At 35.2% G+C, this 8,431-nt stretch overlaps 1 long non-coding RNA gene across 1 annotated transcript; it reads right to left on the bottom strand.

Annotated features, from left to right (window-relative positions):
* Window positions 1–2,164: 2,164 nt before the first annotated feature.
* LOC113120670 (uncharacterized) lies at window positions 2,165–5,921 on the bottom strand. Its single transcript, XR_003294645.1, has 4 exons — window positions 5,499–5,921; window positions 4,369–4,409; window positions 4,162–4,276; window positions 2,165–2,800 (listed from the first exon to the last, which is right to left on the bottom strand). It is a non-coding gene; the product is annotated as an uncharacterized LOC113120670 (long non-coding RNA).
* Window positions 5,922–8,431: the final 2,510 nt, after the last annotated feature.

Raw genomic sequence — 8,431 nt, 5'->3', positions numbered from 1 at the left:
ATTATTTATTTTATATATTTTATTTTGATCATTTAGAAATATTATTGAAATACAACCTTTTTTTGTTTCAAACAGTTCATTGAACAATAATAAATGAAGTACCTGAAGCTGACAATGAAGTAAATGTATAATAATCAGCAAAGATGATTAATTTAGCGCTATAAACACGCATGTGAGGGGCGGAGACGCGCCGCTGAGCGTCAGGCGCGTATGAGGACCAAACACAGCAGAACGGTAGGAAACTTCGCTCCTCTTATTATGTCTCTTTTACTATAGCGATTTATTTTTAGATACGTGATCTGAGTCTTTCATAGAGTTTTAGAGTTAGAGTTATTAAAGAAATAGAGTTATTTTTTACATTCTTTGGTCGAAGTTTTCAGATCGGCAATTCGGAGCCTGTTCGCAACTCTGTAGATTCAGATCGGGACTTCGGAGCGTGTTCGCGACTCCATTGATTCAGATCGGGACTTCGGAGCGTGTTCGCGACTCCGTTGATTCAGATCGGGACTTCGGAGCCTGTTCGCGACTCGGTTGATTCAGATCGGCACTTCGGAGCATGTTCGCGACTCGGTTGATTCAGATCGGGACTTCGGAGCCTGTTCGCGACTCGGTTGATTCATATCGGGACTTCGGAGCATGTTCGCGACTCGGTTGATTCAGATCGGCACTTCGGAGCCTGTTCGCGACTCGGTTGATTCAGATCGGGACTTCGGAGCCTGTTCGCGACTCGGTTGATTCAGATCGGGACTTCGGAGCATGTTCGCGACTCGGTTGATTCAGATCGGCACTTCGGAGCCTGTTCGCGACTCGGTTGATTCAGATCGGGACTTCGGAGCATGTTCGCGACTCGGTTGATTCAGATCGGCACTTCGGAGCCTGTTCGCGACTCGGTTGATTCAGATCGGGACTTCGGAGCATGTTTGAGATTTTTTTTAAAGCAGGAAGTGTTTGTCAAACAGTTAATTAGTGATAAATTAATATTTGGGCTTGAGGCTTTTTTTACCTGTCATAGTTTTAATTTGAGTAACTTTTACTTTTACTTCACTACATTCCAAAGCATAAGATCGTAGGCCTACTTTTAACTTCACTACATTTCATAAAACATATCATTACCTATAATATATCACGTGCTCCGACACGCAGAAGCGGTGTCTGATTCATCACGAACGAACTGAGTCTTTTCAAAATAAACATTAATTGGATCGCGAATCGCATCAAACGATTCGTTTACGAATTAGAATGATCCGATTGCAGTTGTTCTGCAGTCGACCACTCACTGATTCAAATAAACCGTTTAGTGCGAGTCTACAGAAGTAAGAACCGGCGGATCTTGTGAGCGCGCGTGCGTCTGATGTTGTTAAAAGTAAGTTATTAATGTCGAAATTTAGGATTAATTATTGTAACTGAAAATCATATTTAGGTCAAAATTGTCAGTTGTTTGGGAACTAAATCCGCTGTAAAGAGTGATCTGTTTAAGCCCACTGAAATGCTCCAGTGCAAACGATGCAGACACATCAATCAGCGTCTCTGTGTTTTAGTTTAAAAAATAAAATAAAATAACCTTAAACTAACACAGATTAAATAAAATTACTCATGCATGACCAAATTCCCCGCTTCCGTAATATTAACAGTTTTATTAAGATTCCATACCATGACGTCTGTTTTTATATTGTTTATCAACAGTAACGTTATATTGTTTGGATTAACTAGACGAGTACCCTAACCTTAGACAGACATGAATGTTTATTCATAACAGTACTGAAAATAAGTAAATATTGTAGCTGATGCTAAATGTCTAGCTAACAAGCTTGCTGGTGCTAACTTGAGGTAATTTTTATAAATAATGTCCAAATATTTTTATTCAACCAACCAATATATACACTGTAAAAAAAAATCCCGTAAAAAAACGGTAAAATTCCGGCAGCTGGGGGTGCCGGAAAATTACCGTTAAATAACGTGCACATTAAGTAACAGTAATTTTCCGTAATTCAAAAATACAGTTTTTTGCTGTAATTTTACATATTTTCTGTATTTTCTTCAGCTTTTAATGTTTGATAAGATGTTTTACATAAATATTGTGGAAAGTTAATAAGAAAAAAACCATTAAATTATCATAAAGTTTGAACACTGCTTTAATTCAAATAATCAGCCGTAAGTGCAAAAATGTGTTTTAATAATTTATTGACCAATCTGCAAGAATATACAAATAGTTTGTTCAGGACTGCAATTTACTAATATTCTTTGTACAAAACTGCAACAATATACCAGTATAGAGATTATAGCTAAACTGCAACAATATTCCAATAAAAAAATAAGCCCAAAAGTTTAAATTAGATCACAACTGCAACCACATACAATTCAGTTTTTTTTCATAACTGCAACAGTATATAATATATATATATATATATATATTTAATAACTGCAACAACACACAAAAGAATTGTTCAAAACTGCAACAATATAGCAAATTGGTAAACAAATAAAAAATAAGAATTAATTTGTCCTTAAAACTGAACCACCTGTGAACAGATTAATTCATCTTGACAACAGATGATGCATTAAAAAAAAAAAAAATCAACCATGAAAGCAAATAATCAGCAAGTATTTTAAGTCTTTGACACTGTCAAGAATTTCTGCTAGGCAATGTAGGAAGATCTGACACTCCAAGTTTTACTCCATCCTTTCAAAGTCCGCAATCTTGTTAATCAGTGAAAGAACCTTTGGACTGACTGCTGATTTCTTTCTCGATGTGGTCTTCTCCACTTTCGATCCCTTCTCGGGGTTCATCTTAAAAAGGAATCTGTTGAGTAAAAAAAACATATTTAGTAATAAAACATGGACTGTACCATATGCTGTGAATATATTTAAAATAAAAGCAGAACAATAAGAACTTGTAAAGGGCATGCTTGTGGTGGATGTTGTGAAGAAGTATGTGAGAGGTAGTTGTGTGTGAGGCAGACTAAGAAGGTTGTGACAATGTAAGAGAGTGTGTTGTGTGAGGATGAGAGTGTGAGGATGCATGTAGGGCTGCACAATTAACCACATGCAGTTGTCAGATGCATTTGCAGATGAATCGCATTAGATTATGAACAGGATACTGCATAGCTTGTCAGTGAACTACAGCTCTGTTTATTAAATGTTGCTTAATTTGAAAACAGGTGATGGATATTTACTACTAATCACAGGACCGACTTTAATGACGAGACACGCCTGAAAAACGCATGTGATTAATTATGCAGCCCTAGAAGGTTGTGTGGGGATGCGTGTGAGAGTATGTTAGTGTGTGTGAGAGTGTGTGTGACTGTCTATGTGAGAATGTTTGGATGTTTGTATAAGGAAGTGTGTGTGAGAGGATGCGTGTGTGAGAGTGTGTGAGTGTAAGGATGCATTTGTAAGAATATGTGAAAGTGTATAACTGTGTGTGAAGATGCGTGTGAGAGTGTGTGTGTGTGAGAGAGAGAATGTGTGTGAGGTTGCATGTGTAACTGTCTATGTTAGAGTGTGTGGATGTTTGTATTAGAATGTGTGTGAGAGTGTGTGTGAGGATGCGTGTGTGAGAGTGTGTGAGTGTAAGGATGCATTTGTTAGAGTATGTGAAACTGTGTAACTGTGTGTGTGATGATGCGTGTGAGAGTGTGTGTATGAGTGAGGAAACGTTTCTGAGAGTGTGTGTATCTGAGAGTATGTAAGTGTGAGGATGCATTTGAGAGAGTGAGTGTGTGTGTGTGTGTGTGTGTGTGTGTGTGAGGATGCATGTGTGCAAATGTGGACGTGAGTGTGCGAGTGTGAAGATGCATTTGTGAGTGTGTGTATGTGAGAGTGTGTCAGTTTGAGGATGTGTGTGTGACCGTGTGTATATGTGAGAGTGTGAGGATGCATATGTGACATTGAGTGTGTGTGTGAGAATGCATGTGAGAGAATGTGTATGTGAGTGTGAGGATGTGTGTGTGTGACTGCGTGTATGTGAGTGTCTGTGTGTGTGAGTAGGCATGTGTGACTGTGTGTGGGTGCGTGTGTGACTGTGTGTGAGAGTGTGTGTGTTAGAGTGAGTGTATGTAAGGATGCGTAATTCAGTGTGTGTTGAAAAAGTGTGAGTGTGTGTGAGAACACACGTGTGAGTGTGATATGTGTGAGAGTGAGTGTATGAGTGTGTGTTTTTACCTTTGCACAATCTCTTGCGTTTCTCCTTGGTTTCCTGGGTATGAAATGTTCAAGCAGTTGTATGAAGCAAACATCAGAGCGTTGCAGAAGATGGTGATGTGGTCGTTAACTATGACTGGGTGAACAGAAAACATAAAGTTCATAAACCATAAACACCACAACTATTACAAGTGTAATATGTGAACATCTTTGCATTTTGCAACTCACCCTTTCATGTTGACCATGGTTTTAGCACTCACTGAACTTATCTGTAAGGAGAAAAAAAGCATGTAAATGTGAAATTTTAAGGAAATCTACAAAAATACAAAGAAATATATTGATAAATGTTTTATATCTATGGTTCTGAACCTTATCTGCGCCACCTGTTCATCCCTATCAGTGAGTCTATCAATAATCCCTATAAGCTATAACAGTCTTTAATTATAGAAGGGTGATTAAAACAGAAGTTGTGAAACTTTTTTCCCTAGGCGTAGATTACAAGATTACAAGGTTATATGAATTCTCAGATGACACACTGCAGACATTGTTTTTTCATTCACAATTTTAACTGGTCAATGGTTTCACCAGCTTTTTGAAACACTTTTAATATTTTAAATATTTGCTTAACCGATAGACAGATATAAAGGGTAACCAACAGAAATAATTTATTAAAAAGTGATTAAATACTGACTGTAACGATATTTCAGACCCTCAATAAGACTATATCTGGAAGTAAAAGAGTAAAACATGCAGACAAATTAAAGTAGTTAAGTGAATTTCATTATACAAGCGTAATAACCAGTGCTTGAAGAGGGAGAAATGCAGACGAACATAACGTTTCAAATCGCGCGTCACTTTAAGCGCTGGTCCTAATGAGTCTGTTTCTAAATTCAGAATTTTCATCCAATCTCGCCTCGAAAAATATGATTTTTTTTTTTTTTTTTTTGCTTTTAGACGACGCCTACTATTATGTATATCAAAACTGATTAAAAACACTGCATTATGCGTCGAAGTTCGGTAAAGTTGGCAACATCTACATATTCGAACTTAACATTAACTGAGCTAACTGTTAAATTTATGAGTTCTTAAACCACAAATGATAATAATATTTAATAACAGTATCGTAGACAACCAGCTAACGACTTTCCTTAAAGTAAGCCTGTTTTTCCCTCAGGGACAAAATAACATTAGAAGTTAACGTTAAGTTACCCACACTTAACGACTAACGGCACTGGTCAGCGCCGAAGTTTGAAATACTGGTTTAACGATTCAAAAAGGTAAACATTCTAAATTTTAGAACTCATATATAGTAGAAATAGCATTTAGTAATGACCAAAATGAGAAAACATGAACTTTACCTGCTTATTTTCGCCTCAGATTGAAGATTGACCGTGAAACTGAAGGTCGAGTTATTCCTTCTGCGCGCGCAGCAGCTCCACTGCGTGCTTGGAGGAGAATGTGTCCTTGCGCTAGGGCGGGAATTCCTTCAGTTCGAATATTACATTTTTTATTTTTTTTAATTTTAATATCAGCATATTATTATATTATTATATCAAATTATGAAACGGTACTATGAGAATAAATCCGTAATAAAACACCAAACTGAGCAGAACTATTTTGACAAGCGGAAGAAGATGTGGTCAGTTGACAGTACTTTGGAAATACGATTCTTTCGAGAAGGATTTTTCAACAAACCTGTTCAAAAAAGGATTAACCTGCTCTTTTATGCAAACACGCAATGTAGGCTACATATACAACATATTATATCAATAGTAATAATAATAATAATAATAATAATGAACGTTAACTTTTGTACAGTTGTTATTTATATTTTTAATCTATTAAAAAATATGGCATTATATTATTAATGCCACACACACACGTACACACACACACACATACTGCACATACTACATATAAATATAGCGCATTATGTGAAATAAATCTTCAAAAATATTTTTGGGACGTTATGCACATTGACAAGTTTTTCATGTGATTTTACATAAGATATGTAAATTTACAGTCTCTTTCTGTAATTTTACAATTTTAAACTGTATTTCAAAATTACGTGGAAAAAACTGTAAAATAAAACAGTAAAATTCCGTAAAATTACAGGTTTTTTTTACAGTGTATATATATATTACATCTGGGGAGAAAAGAAGGGATGTGATGTTCAGAACATGGTAACTACACTAATTATCAAAGAGGGGAAGAGATGCACCCCGTTTGGCCAGGGGTGTTTTTACACCACAGACAAGGATTGAGAAGGAAAAAAATCATAAAGAAAATATAATTATATTTTCCTTAAGATGTTCTTCCTAACTTCAGGCCTTATTATCATGTCATATATAACTGTGATGTTTTGTACTTTCACTTGAGTAAAATTGAAAAAGGAGTACTTTTACTTTTACTGGAGTAATATTTTATTATACGTATCTGTACTTTTACTCAAGTACTTGATTTGTGTACTTCGTCCACCACTGACCAAATATAAAAATAAACATTATCACACACGTCTACAGTTCCATGTGAACCTTTAATGCAAAGTCAAACAGTCTTTCATACACAGAAGTCATTTCCTTTTAACAAAGTAATTTTGTAATTCACAAGCCTGGTTTACGATTATTATTAAACAAGTGATTTATTGATTCTTCATCGTAATCTTATTTTAAAAATTCTGTTGTTATATACAAAATAATCCAAGGTAATAATAATCAAAACCTGTGTTATGTTATTGACTGTATTACAGAATAAATATAAGATCCGATATATATTATATTCAATTTTGGATTTCTATTGAAATGCATGTAACAGGTGACACGGCCCAGAATCCTGATGTCATTGGAGACAAACATGACCTCCTCAAATCACATGACCAAACACACACCACTTGCGAGTTCACGTGTCTGCGTGTGTCCAGTCAGAGGTCATAGGTCACAGGAAGTTAAAAATAATAAAAAAAATCATAAACTTACTACAAACATTGAACCTAAATACATCAAGATTCATGGAATGATGCATAATATAATATAATATACCGGTAATTATGACCGTAATTAAATTATAGACGCAATGCAAATTGTGCAAAAACACTACAGTAACTTTTACTTTTGCTACACACTATTTATAATTTATAACACCTTTTGACCCAGCAGACAAAGATCTCTGTACGGTTTACTAAGCTAACTTGACATTAAACTTAATTTTAAACCAAAACAAAAATAAATAGAAATATTATACACTGTAAAAATTAAATAAGTATGACTTTTTAAGATTTTACAGTAATATTTTATTGTAATATTTTGGATAGTTTTCATTGGATCATGTATTTATAATTATTATTATAAAAAAATTTATAATTAGAATTTATTCACCTGCGGCTCACTGACACGATCCGTCCAAACTAGGTGAAAGGTCATTCCTGCAGGTCACCTCATTTAGAGCTGCGGTAATAAAAACACGATAACGTTCACATTTATCAACCGATTTCAGAGGTTTGTGATCTACGCCTACGCGAATCATTTGGTCGGGGCAAAACATTTGATTCAGATCTGGACTCCGAAGCGCGTTTCGCAAATCACTTGATCTGGGCTTCGGAGTTCGCAAAACATTTGATTCAGATCGGGACTCCGAAGCGCGTTTCGCGAATCATTTGAGATCAGGCCTTTCGAGGGGATTTGCAAAACATTTAATTCCATCATGTATTTGTCTAGATCAACTTTTAATAAAGAGAAAAGAGGTTTAGAGACAGATTTTTATTAATAGCCTGTTAGTAATCCCACAGTCCATAGCATCAGCTGTATAATTTTGTACGGGAAAATTAAAACAAAATGAGTTTCAATTTTTATTTTATTTTTGTAGCAATGGTCATCTTAACCTCTGTGTTGTGTTCAGGGTATTTCAGGACCCCAAATTAAATTCTAATTCTAATACTGCATCATACAAGTTTTTATTTGAGTTGAATTTTTCGATATTCATGTAAGGAAACGAAGCCATAATTTGATAAGTTTACATTTACATTTATTCATTTAGCAAACGTTTTTATCCAAAGCGACTTACAAATGAGGATAAAAAACAACACAACAAAAAGTTTATAAGCGAGAATAAACAAGATGCATGCAAAATGAAGGCAGAGATTGTCTGATAGGTTAAGAAATAATTTAAAATAAAAATGTTAAAAAATGTTGACAAAATATTTGACTCAAAAAGTCCAGATGATTCAAGCTGTCCGTGACTGTGAGTGTAACAGCAGCAGCAGAGATTAACCGTAAATGAAAACATTTAAAACTTT

Source organism: Carassius auratus, chromosome 20 (genome assembly GCF_003368295.1).
Source record: "Carassius auratus strain Wakin chromosome 20, ASM336829v1, whole genome shotgun sequence".
Taxonomy (NCBI): Eukaryota; Metazoa; Chordata; class Actinopteri; order Cypriniformes; family Cyprinidae; genus Carassius; species Carassius auratus.
This window is presented reverse-complemented; position numbering and strand designations above follow the sequence as displayed.